The sequence below is a fragment of the Lissotriton vulgaris genome, chromosome 1_1 (genome assembly GCF_964263255.1).
Source record: "Lissotriton vulgaris chromosome 1_1, aLisVul1.2, whole genome shotgun sequence".
Taxonomy (NCBI): domain Eukaryota; kingdom Metazoa; phylum Chordata; class Amphibia; order Caudata; family Salamandridae; genus Lissotriton; species Lissotriton vulgaris.
In genome coordinates this window covers 1,181,875,140-1,181,892,227 of record NC_141685.1, presented here as the reverse complement: position 1 = coordinate 1,181,892,227, position 17,088 = coordinate 1,181,875,140, and the positions used below count along the sequence as shown (strand labels likewise).

The 17,088-nt window shown below is 43.4% G+C and overlaps 1 protein-coding gene across 2 annotated transcripts in view; it reads right to left on the bottom strand.

The window, feature by feature from the left end:
* The window catches only part of ATF6 (activating transcription factor 6), a 1,839,477-nt gene that overhangs the window by 984,077 nt on the left and 838,312 nt on the right, over nucleotides 1-17,088 (bottom strand). The gene's annotated exons all lie outside the window — the stretch shown is intronic.

Here is a 17,088-nt window from a genome sequence, read left to right as displayed (position 1 = left end):
GTGCGAGTGGCGCTCTGACAGACTTAACAGAGGTATGGGAGGACATTTTGTTTGTGGTCATCCGACCGGGTGGTACTGTGGTGGAGGCGAGGCTCATTGCGGGTAGGCTCCGGAACTCACCCTGAACCCCTAAGGTGGCGGTTCAGTGGGAATGAGCCCTGGGTCCCCTGTGATAAAGTGCGCAGCGATCTGCAGTGCCATTCGGGTGGCGGATGTGTTCTCCATCCTCAGAACAGTTAGTGTACTGTTCGGTCTGCGGTAGGGTCCAGGTTCCCCAGGACTTGGTCGACGGGCCTTGTCCCATTTTGGTAACACGTGTTTGGCAGGATTTTGATGTACAGGATGTGTGTGTGTGTGTTTTGAATTTATTGATACCATGTGTGTGTGAACGTGTTAGGAGCCAGTGAGCAGAGGTAACGGAATTTGTGAGAAGGTGTGATTGCATTGTGGTAAAGATGCCGTGCTTCAGTAAGTTGCGGTGTTTTGGATGCTGTTGTCGTGTATCGGATTCTAGATTGGCCGAAAGCCAACCCGCCCCTCCGGAGGGCACTCCTAATTTTGACATGTACGTAAAGCACGGATTGCCCCCGATTTTGTTTGGTACCTTGTGGCATCGATACACCGGTGACAATGTGGATTTGCAGTGCCCCCTGACAGGTTCTTTTGAGGTGGCTAAATTGGATTATTTGCAAGACAAATTATTTGCTAGACGCAATTGTCAGAGCATGTTCGATTCATTAAGGATGTGGCAGAAGGAAGTTAGGGAACGTAAATTGAGAGAGGAGTTAGGTGGTACGTAGACGGAATTGCACGACTGGGACAAGGAACGTAAGCCAGGGGAGAAGCCGAAAGCGGAGATTTTGGCATTGCCGGGGCGAATTATTAAGTATATGCACTCTCTCATTCCCCCGAAGAAGGTGGATTGGGATAAGTTGACGGCATGTAGACAGAAGAAGGATGAAGCGGTCTCTGACTTCTTTACCAGGTTTGAGGAGACGTTTATGGACTTCAGTGGGCAGGATATGTCACAGGATGGAGGGTTACGACTTTTCGTTAATAGGTTCGTAATGAACTTGTTACCGGAAATATCGGCAAGGTTGCAGGCATCGGAGAGTACGTGGACGACGTCCACTCCCTCTGGCATTCTTAGCATGGCTCAGTATTATGAACATAGAGAAAATGAGAGTAAGGACAAGCAGGAAAAGAAGGCTAAGGATTTGAAGACGAGGGTTTTGTTACAACAGGTATCTAGAGGTCGAGGAAGAGGTGCTTCGCCTGCGGCAGCCGGACGAGGTGGCGGTGGTTATGGCAGGGGTGACAACAGAGAGCGATTGGGACCGAATCAATGTGCAAAATGTAAACAGGAGGGGCATTGGTGGAGAGATTGTCCTCTGCTTCAGTCGAATGCTGGCCACGGCAGAGGGCGGGGCCGAGGTGATTCCCGAAGACATGATGGGCAGTCTGATGGTGGTGGGAGACAGGGAGGAAATTGTTTCGACGGCAATACGGATAGGCAACATTTTCAGAGGGGAAGTGGACAGTACTACAATGATGATTATGCAATTGATGATTTGACAGGATTCTCTCATAACTAGGACAGCGTAGGACAGAGCGAGGGGCCAGTTTCTGTGGAAGTTGATCAACAGGGACCCTACGTGACTGCGGATTTGTCAGAGTCCCAGCAGAAATTTTTAGTAGATACGGGAGCTATGACAATTTCAGTGGCTCGTTCTCAGGTCCCAGGGGCGGCTCTGTCTGGCAAGAATAATATCTCCGTGGGGTTCTCAGGTACTCCGGTGATTAGCCCCATCTCCAGACCACTCACTCTTACGATTGGCCCTTTCACCGTTGATTCACCTTTTCTGCTGACTTCCAATTGTGGCGAAAATTTGTTGGGTTTAGATTTACTGAAGAGGTTGCATGCCACCATTTATTGTTCCCCGGACAGTGTGTACCTTACGTTGGGTCCTACTGTTGCGCGTGCGCAACAATGTTTTTCCAAAGATGAGCCCCTACCACCCGAATTTGCAGGGGTCCCTGAGAGTTTATGGGCCAACAGTGATACAGATGTGGGAAGAATGAACATTGCCCCCGTGACAATTAAGGTTAAGGTGGGAGCCCACTTGCCCAGAATACCCCAGTACAGGATATCTAGGGAGGGAGAAAAGGCCCTATTACAGATAATACAGGATTTGATTCGGTCAGGAGTTGTGGAGGAGACGGATTCTAACATATGTAACAGCCCTATCCTCCCGATTCTTAAAAGCCGGTCACCCGATGCCAAAGATGATACACCTGACGTTTATAGATTTGTGATTGACTTACGCCACATTAACAAGGTAGTGGAGCCTCAATACCCGGTGGTTTCTGATATCACTACAATATTGACAATGATTCCCCCATCAGCTAAATATTTTTCTGTTCTGGATCTGAAGAATGCTTTCTTCAGTATTCCCGTACATGAGGATAGCCGTTATCTCTTCGCATTCTCATTGGCTGGCCGAAGTTTTAGATTTAAGAGAATTCCCCAAAGATATACAGAGAGTCCTAGCATTTATAGTCAAGCACTAAAAGCGCAATTGGATGATTTGGAACTCTCCGCAGGCAACCTTATGTTACAGTACGTGGACGATATCCTTATAGCATCAGACACTGAGGCGGGTTGTCGGGATGCGACGGTTAAATTATTACATCATTGGGCCACAAGGTGTCCCTTCCAAAATTCTAATATTGTCGAACAGAGGTAACCTACTTAGGTCATCTCCTTTCGAAAGAGGGGAGGAGGTTGACACCGGAGCGCATAAAAGCGATAACTAACATGGCTGTACCTAACACGCAGCGAGAGGTGCGCGCGTTTTTGGGCATAACCTCGTATTGTCGCCAGTGGATACCCAAATATGCCTTACTAACAAAACCCCTACTGTATCTGACTACTAAAGAGGTGCGCGAACCCTTACCCTGGACCCCCGCATGTCAGGAAGCCTTTGAGTCACTAAAAACTGCTTTATGTTCTGCACCTGTTTTGGGAACACCTGATTACCAGAAGCCTTTTGTGCTTTATGTACACGAGGCGGAAGGTTGCGCGTTGTCTGTCTTAACACAATGTTTTGGGGGGAAGCAGAGACCTTGCGCCTACTTCTCTGCGATGCTCGACAATGTGGCAAGAGCGCTGCCGAGTTGTCTGCGGGCCACAGCGGCTGCTGCGGTCTCTATCAGACAATCGGCAGGGCTCGTTCTGGGTTCAGACCTCACAGTGATGGTACCGCATGCTGTGGACATTCTATTGAACAGAACGCAGACGCAGCACTTAACTAGTGCTCGTCTTACTGGTTATGAAATGACCCTTTTTGCACCCCATGTCACGATAAGGAGGTGTGCCACTCTGAACCCTGCCACGTTGTTACCCATCCCAACAGACACAAAAGACGATGAAATACATGATTGTTTGTTTCGGACAGAAGAGGAGACGAAAGGGAGAATTGACTTGACTGACAAACCCTTAGATGATCCAGATGGGGAGTTGTATGTTGATGGGTCTTGTTTTAAACTTGCAGATGGTACATCGACGGCAGCATATGCAATTACGACATTACAGACAGTAGTGGAGACTTCTAGAATCCCTTATCATTCGGCTCAGGCTGTAGAAATATTAGCCTTATTGCGAGCGTGCGAATTGAGTGAAGGACTAGACGTGAACATCTATACTGACAGCCAATACGCCTTCGGCGTGGCTCATAGTTATGGGCGACTGTGGGCAGAACGGGGATTCCTAACATCACACGGACAGAGAATACAACACGGCCCACTGATATTACGACTACTTACAGCATTGACGCTGCCCAGACGACTGGCTGTGATAAAGTGTAGTGCACATAAGGCAGCGGTGGACGATGTGGGACGGGGTAATGCTTTTGCAGACCAAACAGCAAAAGAGACTGCGAGGACGAAACTCCCACGAATGTTTGTGGCAGGGCCAGCTAGATGGGTACCAGACGTTAATATGTTTGCAGATACTGTACAGAGTGTAAAGAATATACAAGAAAAAGCAACTGAGGAAGAATTGAGGACATGGAAAGATGGTGGGGGGCGATTGGACGCTGATGGATGTTGGACAGATGTGACCGACAAAAGGCGATGGTTACTCCCGAACGCATATGTCCTCCCAGTGGTGACGATGGCTCATGGGCCGGCACATATTAGTGCCAAAGGTATAAGCAAATTACTAGACCCAGTGTGGAGCAATAAAAATATCCCTAAAGTGGCGACTCACTTGGTCCAGCAGTGTATGGTGTGTTTCAGGCACAATCCAGGAAAGGGAACACCCGTCCCAGTGGGCAATTTCGCTCCCCCTTCTTTCCCTTTTGAGGTGATCCAGATGGATTATATTGAAATGGAAAGGGTTAATAATCTTAAATACGTTATGGTGGTTGTATGCTCTTTTAGCAGATGGGTGGAGGCATTTCCAACAAAAGATTGCACGGCCATTTCTACAGCTAAGATGTTGATTAAAGAGTATTTTTCCCGTTTTGGTTTGCCTAGGGTGATCTGGAGTGATAATGGCACATCCTTCAATGCTGAATTGATGAAACAGATATGTAAGGGCTTACAGATTTCCCAAAAGTTCCACGCGGCCCAACACCCTCAGGCCGCAGGACTTGTGGAAAGATTTAATGTAACACTAAAATTGAAAATGGCCAAAATACAGGAGAGTACAGGACTCCGTTGGCCAGATGCCCTTCCTTTAGCTCTGCTTTCTACCAGAGTGACAGTTAATTCCAAAATGGGTGTCTCCCCTTACGAGGTAATATTTGGCCGTCCGGCCAACGTTTGGGGAGTACCCAGACCCAAGTGTTTTTCAGAAATAGAGTATCCTCTGTTGATAGACTACTTGTATGCTTTGACTAAAGATCTTCGTTCTATTCATCAGCAGGTAGCAGACACCCTGAAGCCGTTGCCGGAGGGGCCTGGACACTCCATCCTACCCGGGGATTGGGTAGTCGTGAGAAGATATCAGTGGAAATCCTGTTTGGAGCCCAGATGGTCGGAGCCGAGGCAGGTGCTCCTGACGACGCGTACCGCACTTCGAGTTGAGGGCAGGAAGGCGTGGACCCATGCGTCACATGTGAAGAAGGTCCCCCTGCCGTTACCCTATGACAAATGGGTAAGCAAGGGCGTTGCTGATGAAGAATGCAAGCAAGTGCCCAGTAACATCCCTTTCTCTGATGCCTCACTGAGGGGAGGGGAGCCAAGTGCAGCGAAGAGAAAAAAAGGAAAAATTGCAAGCTCCAATACTCCCATTGAGAATAGTGATCAGGCATCAACGGGTGCAACACTTGCCACAGACACACCCATTTTGTTCACAGATCCTGAAGTGCGAGGGAGCACTAGTTATAATCTGCGGCCCAGAAAGGGAAAAGGCATAAGGGACTGAACACTGGAAGAAGGGCTTAGGAAAAAAATTACTGGAACAGGTGGCGGAGTGGACATTATCTCACAAAAGAACATTAGCGATAGGGATGGACTTGTAAGAGCCCTGGTGTTTGGCCGAAGATTCTGTTTTACGAGACATTAGAGTGGTGTCTGGGCCCAGATTAGTGCTCCTGAGTTGCGGCTGTTGTGCAACTTCGACGAGGGATTAGGGAATGAACAATAGTAGCCTACCTGTGAGGCTTAAACGGACACAGGGACGAAGATCCCTTTCAAGGGTTGAAGAACCCCTCTGGCCGGTTTTAGGACTGTCTGGGACTATTTTTATTAGTTTAGTTTTTTTTTTGATTTTTGATTTTTTTTGATAAAAGAAATGTATCCCTTTGGTCGTCCCGTCCCTGATGAGGAGCAGCCTTTTGCGGCTCCTCGTAGACCTGAGCCTGCTTCTCCATGGTTGGCCTTATCACGTAAAGGGAAAATAGTGCTCATCATAATAGTGCTTATTGCTTTCCTTGTCATTCTCGGAATACTGTTCTTCCTGGACAAGGCTTATCCTGTACATGTGTTTGCCCCCACACCTTCTGCCATTCCTGAACATAACATGATCACTGTTGACTATGGTGAAAGAACTTTACGCAAGGGTTATAAAGATAATGTGTTTATTAAGACTTTACATCATGCTCATGCCGTATATAATGTTACAGATTGTTGGGTGTGTGGGTTGCTACCCTCTGCTGCTTATAAGAAGGACAGATTTCTAGCACTTCCTTTGACACCAGTGAATAGTTGCGTGGGGTGGTACACTTTGATTGGTATGGTCAAATATTTCCAACAGCCAGATTTTCTAATTCCCCGACTACAAGACAGAGGGTCTACTATGACAATGAGAGTGCGTCCTATGCCCTGATGGACGTTTCGACCAAACATTTTTGGAGACATGTGAAAAGAAAGTAGGACGATTCTTGACTCCCAACGACACTGACAAAGTTAGAGAGAGTTTTCTACAGTTAAATTCCTCCCTGTCTTATAGACACCCGCCAAAAGGGAATGGTAGCAATAAGTCTTTGGTGGCCTTAGCAGTTGTAGGACTGTCACCATTCTTTTGTATAGCGGGAAGGGGTCCTATCAAGGTTGGGAACAGTTCCTGTAACGTGACAGCATCACTACGCCTGCCCCTTAGCCCTTCTCTGGTCACACCTCCCAACATCTACTTCGTGTGCGGGGACAATGGGTACTTGTGGTTGCCTGAAGGTTGGGGTGGGGTCTGTTATCTAGCTTATATGATCCGACCTGTGTATGTGGCACCTTCTGATTATCATAAGACTCACCGTAGGTTTACAAGCTCGCCAGAGCAGCGTAAAAGGAGGGCACTTCAGGTTGACGACGTAGATCAGACAGATACCTCATTACAACAATGGACAGATTTCTCTAAGGGTCTCCTGCCTTTCTGGGGTCCGATATTTAACAGTAGGGCCATCCGTAGGTTGTCAAGGGTGATGGAGAAAGTGGTGATTACTGAAGCAGACATTGCTACTAATATGTCTATTGAGATTCAGGCCATGAGATTATTCACGATCCAAAATAGGATGGTGTTAGACGTCATCCTTGCTGATAGGGGTGGAGCCTGTCGCGTCATCGGGACGTCTTGTTGTGTGTATATTCCTGACTCTGCTCCGACAGTTAACTTAGCAGTACAGAAACTCCATAGATTAGCGACTGAATTTCATCAGGATAACGGGACATGGTCACTACAAGGGTGGCTTTGGGGTGTTTTCTCCTCATGGGGTTGGAAAATACTGATGGGACTAGTTGGAGTAGTGAGCGTACTCCTGACATGCTGCCTTTGTGTTTACTGCCTTCCCCCATGTTGCTCAATGTGTGCTAGTAATTTGCGACCCTCCAACAAGGTGACTGGTCAATACCCTGCCTCCACTGCTATTGAACTTCCTGATGTTCATTGGATGATGCTCATAGACGAAGATATTTTTGATTAAAGTATACCCCCGCCCCTAGAATGTGATGTAAAGGCGCTACCTTTTTAGCTAATAAAGGCTACGCTCCAGTTAGCCAAATGATGCTAAAAGGAGGGTCTGATAGGTTTCATTTTTCGTTGCCGCGCCCATTGCCATTTACATATGCAAGTTAGCATCATGTGTCTAACTGATGAAGTATACGCTTATGTTCTTACGTTATTTTTATTGCTCATGTGATTATTCATTTATATGTGTGATGATATTTGGTTTCCTTAGCTTAGCTCGTGTGCCTCCATTTTGTGTACTCCTCTGTGTCTGCGACTCGCACTCGCTCATCCACCCCTCCCGTAGGAATAAGAAAATCACTAATGCAGCATTTTTCGTTTCTCAGCTAACTGTGGCCGAAACTAACAAGTTTCTTATCAGTAGTGTTCTCATGCACCAGAGACGCTGAGGCCCGGCTCCGCGGCCTTGGGCACAGATAGCATATGTTGCTTTTGCAGGTGCAGATGCCTCTTGTATGATGCCATTGTTCCTCTCTCTGGGGTTCAGTACTTTTCCAGAAGGGGCGTGTTCTGCTTCGCTGTACCATGTTATAATGTATTGCTGTGATGATATGAGTTAGTCCTCTCGGCGCACTCCTAGGGGTGAGGTCGGACAGGGCCCTCTCATAAGGGAGTTTGTGGCCTAATAAATTTACCTTGTTTATTCTTCTCCACTGTCCGGCTGACTTCTTACTGAGTAACTATAGGTGAGTGTGGTAAGTCACTCGGGTGGATTTGAGCCACGCTTATCAAGCCAAAGGAAGGTGGGATGAATAATACAATGAGCAGTCCATAGTGCAAACTATGCGGGTCCAGGCCTGTACAATGCAGTCTACAGTGGAGGGGTCACCTTCTCTCAGTCGCACCGAGGTGTGAATGTATCCCGAAGGGACTACGGGGGCCATGTACCCATCTTCGACAGCCAAGTGTGCCATGTAAGTAGGGGGATGAAACCAGTAGGCAGCGAAATGCGCCTGCACGCAGGTTTAGTATTTTTCAAAGTTGGGTACCTCAAACCCTCCCTGATGAAAAGGCAGCATGAGTGTATTAAGGCTGAGTCGTGCTCGTTTCCCTCCCCAAATCAGCCTAATGATCTGGGATTAAGAGAGCGAAAGAAAAACCTGCGAGTGTTATATGGAATATTAACAAATAAATAAAGTAGTTTGGGTAAAATCACCATTTTGATTAGCGCAATACGACCTGCCATAGAGAGGGGGAGATGTAGCCACTTGGAGATATTGTCAGTAATTTTATCTAACGCTGTACCATTATTGCATCTTTGTCCCTGGTGACCCGAATGTCTAGATATTTTATTTTGTCCTGTTCCCACATAAGGGGGTAGTCGAGTTGGAAAGGAGGCGTGTAGTCTGTAAGTGGAAAAATGGCGGATTTGGACCAGTTAATTTGTACCCCTGCTATACCTCCAAATTTAGTTATTTCGCGCAACACCGGATTCAAATTGTCTCGGGGTTTTTCTATATAAAGCGTCATATCATCGGCATAGAGGGAAATGAGTAATTGACGGGACGGATATATGAGGGAGCGGGGTTGTGGTTTTGGCGGAGCATGGCAGCCAGAGGCTCGACTGCTATCGCAAAGAGGATGGGAGATAAAGGGCATCCTTGGCGGGTGACTCTCGGGACATCAAACGGAGTGGACCTGGAGCCATTAAGTAACTCTGTAGCCGTGGGCTGGTGATAGAGCAGTTTCACCCAACCTATAAAACTAAAAGGCATTCTCATATACTACAGCGTGCCAAATAAGTAATCCCATTCTAAAGAATCAAAAGCTTTTGTAGCATCTAAAAACACTGCCACTGCATCGCTTTTAGGGTTGATGTCTTGTAACACAGCGTGGAGAGTGCGAAGATTGTGGGAGGTCACTCAATTGGGCACAAAGCCTGCCTGGTCTGGCAGCACTAGTTTCTCCATAAGGAGGTTAAGGCGAGTTCCCAGCACTTTAGCAAGAATCTTGGTGTCGCAGTTGAGTAGGGAAAGCGGGTGGTAGGAGTCGCATTTGGTGGGATCCTTGCCTGGTTTGAGTAGGGAGGTAATAAGTGCTTTACGCATAGTACGGGGGAGGCTGCCCACTTCAAATGCTGTGTAGTAAACTTGTTTCAGTATTGGAGCCAGAATGTGGGCAAATTGTTTATAAAAATCAATAGGAAGGCCATCTGACCCGGGAGCCTTACCCGATCTCATACTCATAATAGCATCCGTTATCTCATCACGTTCTAATTCCAGATGCAGGAACTTCTGTTAGGTCTTCCCCAACCATGCCAGTGCAACATCCTCCAAGTATGTAGACAGGTCAAGAGGGTCCGTTCTGTGAGAAGAGTATAGCGTTTGGTAGTGATTTTGAAAGGTGTGAAGTTGGTCAGAGAGATTTCTGTGTACAATGCCTTCGGAGTCATGTATCTCCGCTACATAGTTGGCAAATCTGGGGGGTTTAATAGAGTTTGCCAATGCTTTCCCCGGCCTGTCCCCTTCACCATAAACACGGGCCATGTGAGGGCAGCCTAAGAATTTACACTCCCTATGGGCAAGTAGTGTGTATTCCGATAATTTGTCGCGGTATATATATATATATATATATATATATATATATATATATATATATATATATATATATATATATATATATATATATATATATATATTCACTGAAAAAACCATAGGTTATAGACCATATATAGTTAGGAATTAGCATTTACAAAACAATATTTTACTCACACAAAACCATTGAAATTTCATATATAGTTAGTTGCCCTAACTATATATCGCGCACCCGCGATCCACTGCTGATGATGTCACATATTACATCATTCATGACATGGTCAGTGACATCACTGATGACATCACTGATGACATCTCAAATGACATCACTGATGACATCACTGATGACATCATCCAGTGACTGTATGCTGCAGTAAAGTAAAAATATGTCTTACATATTGAAGAATGAGTGGATGTTTAAGTGTCTGGATGAAGGATTTAGTAGGTGCATGACTGACTGTATGAGAGAGTGATTAAATGTGTGTCACTAAGTGCATGGGTTAGTGACTAAACTGTCTTATTTTGTGCATCATTATATCTGTTGTTCTGTATACTGCTGCATGTGTTGATCAGTAGCTATATGAGTAACTATATGGGTTATTGATTGTTTGCCCAAGTATTTGTATGGGAAACTGAGTATGTGTGTGAGTTGATGGAAGGTGTATGACTCTGTGCATAGATGTGTGAGCAGTTGATTCACTATATGTATGGGTTCAAAAGTGCATGTGGAAACAGCTGCATGGGCAGTTGACTGTGTGCATGAGTGTATTGCTGAGTGAATGGATATCTCAGTGCTACATGTCAAAGTAAGTACATATGTAAAACACAGTACATGTGAGAGTAGACATATATAAATAACTGTGCAGAAGAGCCAGTGAATGTGTGAGTGGCTGCATGGATCATTGAAAACTTGTATCAGTGATTGTATAAGAGAGTAAAAATATGTTAGACTATGTTTGAATTAGTAAGGTGTGTATAACTGTATAGTTGAGGAAATGGAGGTGTGATTGATTCTTTGCATGACTGAGTAGGTGCATGAGTAACTCCATGGATGAGTGACAATCTGTGAGTGTCTGTTTACACTGAGTGTATCTAAGGTTATATTAGAGTCTGAAGAGGTTCATCGTATTATCACATGAATGATGTCATCAGTGAAGTCATCAGTGATGTCATTTGAGATGTCATCAGTGATGTCATCAGTGATGTCACTGACCATGTCATGAATGATGTAATATGTGACATCATCAGCAGTGGATTGCGGGTGCGCGATATATAGTTAGGGCAACTAACTATATATGAAATTTCAATGGTTTTGTGTGAGTAAAATATGGTTTTGTAAATGCTAATTCCTAACTATATATGGTCTATAACCTATGGTTTTTTCAGTGAATTTTCAAGGTTTTGCAAATGCTAATTCCTAACTATATATGGTCTATAACCTATGGTTTTTTCAGTGAATTTCAATGGTTTTTTAATAGCAAATATCAAAAGCTGTAAAATTTATTTTTATTCTAATTCAAAAATATATTTAAATTTTTTGTAATTTAATGTTTTTAATTATATATATTTTTTAATTATTTTTTTTTTGTTTCGCTGCCGGTTTGCGAACCGGGAAGCTGTCCGTTAGCTCAATTTGATGCCGCGACCCGGTCCGCTAACCGGTAAACGTTCCGTTTGCGCAACTGCCGCATTAGAAATCAACATCGTGACGCGCCGCGGAAGCGCGACATATCACGTTGTCGCATAATGCGTCTTATGACGCGCCGCGTTAGCGCTCCCGGAAGTGCTCCGGACCGCGAACCGGAAGCGATCCGGGGCGCGGCGCGCAGCGCGTAACATGAGCGGAACAGGTCATGTGACTTGTTTATAACACTTTTCATTGGTTCATTTCACTTTTGGTTTCCTAATGATGTAAGACTAAGTCATGTGACCTAAAAATAACACTTTTCATTGGTTTAGAACTATTTTTTTTACCAAATGATGAAAGCCCCCACCTTTTTTCTCACTCTGACTTTCAACTTTGAGAAAGGAAGACCTATTTTGCTCTGTGAAAAAAATGGCTTCAGTAGTAGCTTCAGCTGCTGGACCCCCACCCCCACCACCACCACCTCCTCATAAGAAGAGTGGACCACCTCCACAGTTCCTTGGAAACCCAGAGGAGGAAGAGGATCCAGAAGAGGAAGAGGAAGAAGAGGCACCACGATTTTTGAAAGAGTTACCCCGGGTATCTCATTACAAAAATAGTTTTATCTGGCAGTTTTTTTCTATTCCAGCAGGAAAGAAAAAAGTTAATGCACGCTATGTTACGTGCCTTATATGCCAAGATGAATTATCCAGGGGCACTGAAAAAAAGTACAGTTATGGGAACCACACTATGCACCGTCATATGCAGAGGTGGCATCCACTAAATTATAGCCGGGCAGAGATGCGTGACCTGCAAGAGAACCCTCCAACTTCTGTGGCCAGGACATCAGCTGATATTTCTCTGACGGTTGCAGAGGCACGAGAAACAGTGCCAAATATCCCAAAAAATTTTGTTCATATGAAGTTTACTTGTTTATATTGTGGCACTTTAATTTCGTGTGCTAATATGAGTGTTAAATTAATAAATTTAGCATTTGAAAAACACCAATGCTCTAAACGCCCCAAGCAATAATTTTTTTTTTTGCTCCTGTTGAGCCCTTTTCAATGCCTGTTTTTTGTTCTTTCCCTTTCAAAAAAAACATGAAATTGTTCAAAAAATACAAAAAAAACAAATAATGTTCAAAAAAGAAAAAAATATATAAAACTACAAAAACATTAAAAAAAAAGTTCTTTTCAGAACTACCTCCCCTTTATACAAAAATTGCTAGAAAGTGTAACACTCTGGCAAGCTGTTTTTTTTTAGTTCGCTTTCCGGTTCGCTCGCCGGTACGCGAACCGGGAGCTAACCCCAAATTAAAAAAAAAGAAATAAAGGAGTTAGTACAAGGGAAGTAAACAGAGAGTAATGTTAAAAGAAAGACAGCTATAGGGACTAAACCAGAGATGCTGTTTAATAGATTTATTTACCGAAGAAAAGATGGAAGAGGATATAATTGTGGAAAACAAAATAGATAAGGAAGTGAAAGAATCAAGCATTGAAAATGCAATAGGTCTCACAATAGAAGAGTTTGTCCTATTTGGTTTTGCAAATGGATGAGTGGCGTTGCGTGGATGAGTGGCGTTGCGTGGATGATTGGCGTTGTGTGGATGATTGGCGTTGCGTGGATGAGTGGCGTTGCGTGGATTAGTGGCGTTGCATGGATGAATTGCGTGTGTGAGTGGCGTAGTGTGTGTGAGTGACGTTGTGTGTGTGAGTGGCGTTGTGTGTGTGAGTGGCGTTGCGTGTGTGAGTGGCGTTGCGTGTGTGAGTGGCGTTGCGTGTGTGAGTGGCGTTACTGTGGGGGAGGGGGGGACGAGAAATGCACACGGCGGACAGGGGAGGGGACGGAGCGGGGACAGCAGAATGAGGGTGTAAAGCAGCCGGGGCCTTTGAAGTGAAGCTAATCTTCACTTCAAAGGTGTGGGAGGAGTGCGCCTGAGGGAACAGACGGCGATTTGGTAATGTGCACACGCATTTTAGGTCAATGCACTTGCGCATTGAACTAAAAGCCACAGGCACAGCTCCAAATTTCCACATTTAGTTAAACTTTGTTTAAAGCTCTATAGTCTGAAGCCCTATAGTAGGTGAATGTGATAGAAATGTAACGAAAAGAGTAGAAAACATTTACCTTAAAATTCTTGATAACTTATTCAATTTTTTTTCATACTTTCAATCTGTGAAAGAGAGAACAAACATTTGAAAAATATTAAAACATGTATTTAAAAATTAGAAAAGACAAGGGAAAAGGTTGAAAGACAAACAGTTTTTCAACAACTTTGACATTTACAGAAGCATCTGCTTCTCTAGGCCCCCTACACAGTCCTAAAGATATATATTTTAAACTAACAGTATCTTGATGCTGATGAAGTGAGGCCTATTTTGGAACATGGTGCATCTTTTGCACTGCTGATGTCTCACAACAGTGATGCAATGGCAGCGCAAAAGAGATGTAAAGCCATCATAAAATTGTCCCTAACATTTTAAATGATTGTTTCAGGATGCAAATAAGATGTGTCCTTTCCAGAGGTTTGTTTGAGGTGAGGCCTATTCAGGTTTCAAAATAAAACAGTACCCAGAAGTACAGCACTGTATGCATTAACTTTGACACTTACAGAAGCCTCAGTTTCTCCATGTCTACCTCACATTTCTAAATGTATATCATAAGTACAAAAAGTAGAGAATTAATTATACATGTTAAATGGTTTATTTTTGCTGTTCTCAGAATGTATCAAATTTCACTAAAATCAGTGACTTGAAGGTATTCATCATGTAACAGCGGGGGAAAAAAACACAATCAAAATGATTGTGTTTAAAAAACCCATACAACATAAGAAATCAGAATTCAAAACTCCTTAAAATTAACTTACTTTCCATGACGTCGAAGGATGTCCTATGAACAGCTTACACTCTGTTGTGCTATTAATATTTTCAGCCCGCCACTTTCTGAAAGAAAACCTCTATCGTTTCGAAAAATATGTTACATACGATAAAAGACTTCTCACATTCTACCACATGTTTCCACAAGGCCAAATCATGTTAGAGCGATTTACAACTCTTGGAATTCCGTCATTTTTTATTTTCGCAAGTTTCAGAAAGAAAACGTTTAAGATTACTTTCACAATCCTGGACTACTAATATCTTTCCCTTCTTGCTCACTCATGTTCTACTTCCTATGACACTGATACTGCTTACTATGAAGCAGACTTACTTGCATCAGGTTTATATAGTTGAATTTTTAAAATGACATTATAATCAAAAGTTTTGACCAATAATCTAGACAGCATTGCAGACTTACATTCCCTCTACTCCATGAACCTCTTGAAATTCCTCGGAGCACATCCCGAGATTCTTTCCCTAAAATTTTGGTTTTAAAAACACCAGGTAAGAATTTTTAAGGTCATACGGCAATTTTTTTTTGAAAGTTATAACAGAATCGTTGCAGAATGACCAGCCGTTTCTAGACTTTAAATAAGCTGTGTAATGTCCTGATGTTGTTGAAGGACCGTCATGATATATAATTGCTGCAGTTGCAAAAGTCCTTCCTGATATTGACAACTGCGAAGCAACAACATTTTTTATTAAAGTTGTCAATTTTGTTCCATCAGGCCTACATCGTTGGAACATTAAAATGACATACTGGCCATATCTTCGTATAAATAATGTTGACATCATTTCAGATTTACATTGGCTACACTCCATGTTGTGATCAGCTGCTTTTACTAGCTTATTAAAGGACACTGATTTACTGTCTGGCAAAGTTAAATATATAAATCTTTCTGAGTCTACACTAGTAGTACTTGATACCCTACAGTTCTCGCAGTCATGCTGCCAATGATAAGAAAGTCCAAACAGGTGATCTACATCTACACCCTCATCTTGCAATACATCAGGCATATACATTAAAAACTCCTGATAATCCTGCTGAATATTTTCAGAGAATTCTGTTTGACCTGAACATTCGTCTAACAGATAACGAACTTCAGACACACTTTCTACTTTTGTTCTATCAGTGCTACATTTCTCTAACACAGAATTCAACAAACAGCATAAGCTTTGTTCCGAATTGATCACAATCTGTTCTTTTAAAGTCTCTAATGAGAAGACAACATTAACAACTACATTAGCATAGCAGTTGACACCAGAACTGTTTTCAAATTGAAAACCGACAACATCTTCAACAGAATCCATTTTCGTTCTGCTTACAATTTTCGGTTCATCGACTTTTGGGCTTTTTGCTACAACCTCCCTACTATTACTGATATTTCTTCGTTTCCGGCCTACCACACGTTTCTCAAACAAAGGATATTGAGGCAAATGTGGCGCATACTCTCTTCTTAACCTATTGTATTCCTTTACACAATCTAGATCCGCACAAATGTTTGTGACATCACAGTCAATCAAGTACAATCCCGATAAACTTCTAACTCGTGACAATGCCACATATGCCATACCCTCCTTGAACACAGAACTGCCAATATTCACCAATGCACTGTCTACACTTAAACCTTGCGATTTATGGATTGTCACCGCATATGCCAAGCAAACAGGAAACTGCTTACGGCGAACATATAAGTCTTTAACAAGCAAAAACCTAGCAGAGCAACGACCAATTAGCTGTACTTCCTCAATGCCATCAAATTTAATTTTTAAAAATTCAATTCCATCTCTACTTCTGTATTTCTCAAAATCAACAACATTACCCATTGATCCATTTACCAGACCTCTTTCAACATGTAAATTCCTTCTCAAAATGATTCGGCAATTTAAGCACACATTTAAAGTCTTTTCAAAACCCGCAGTTTTAGATATAGTCTTCTCTCATGAATCCAATTTTGATTTCAAATTCTCAGACAAAATAATTGTTGATCCCATATGCTCTATTCTGTCAATAGCTTCCAGTTTCATAATCTCTTGCTTTTCTAAATGCAACATTTTGTTGTTGAAGATGGCACATTCACACTCTGCTCCGACAGTTAACTTAGCAGTACAGAAACTCCATAGATTAGCGACTGAACTTCATCAGGATAACGGGACATGGTCACTACAAGGGTGGCTTTGGGGTGTTTTCTCCTCATGGGGTTGGAAAATACTGATGGGACTAGTTGGAGTAGTGAGCGTACTCCTGACATGCTGCCTTTGTGTTTACTGCCTTCCCCCATGTTGCTCAATGTATGCTAGTAATTTGCGACCCTCCAACAAGGTGACTGGTCAATACCCTGCCTCCACTGCTATTGAACTTCCTGATGTTCGTTGGATGATGCTCATAGACGAAGATATTTTTGATTAAAGTATACCCCCGCCCCTAGAATGTGATGTAAAGGCGCTACCTTTTTAGCTAATAAAGGCTACGCTCCAGTTAGCCAAATGATGCTAAAAGGAGGGTCTGATAGGTTTCATTTTTCGTTGCCGCACCCATTGCCATTTACATATGCAAGTTAGCATCATGTGTCTAACTGATGAAGTATA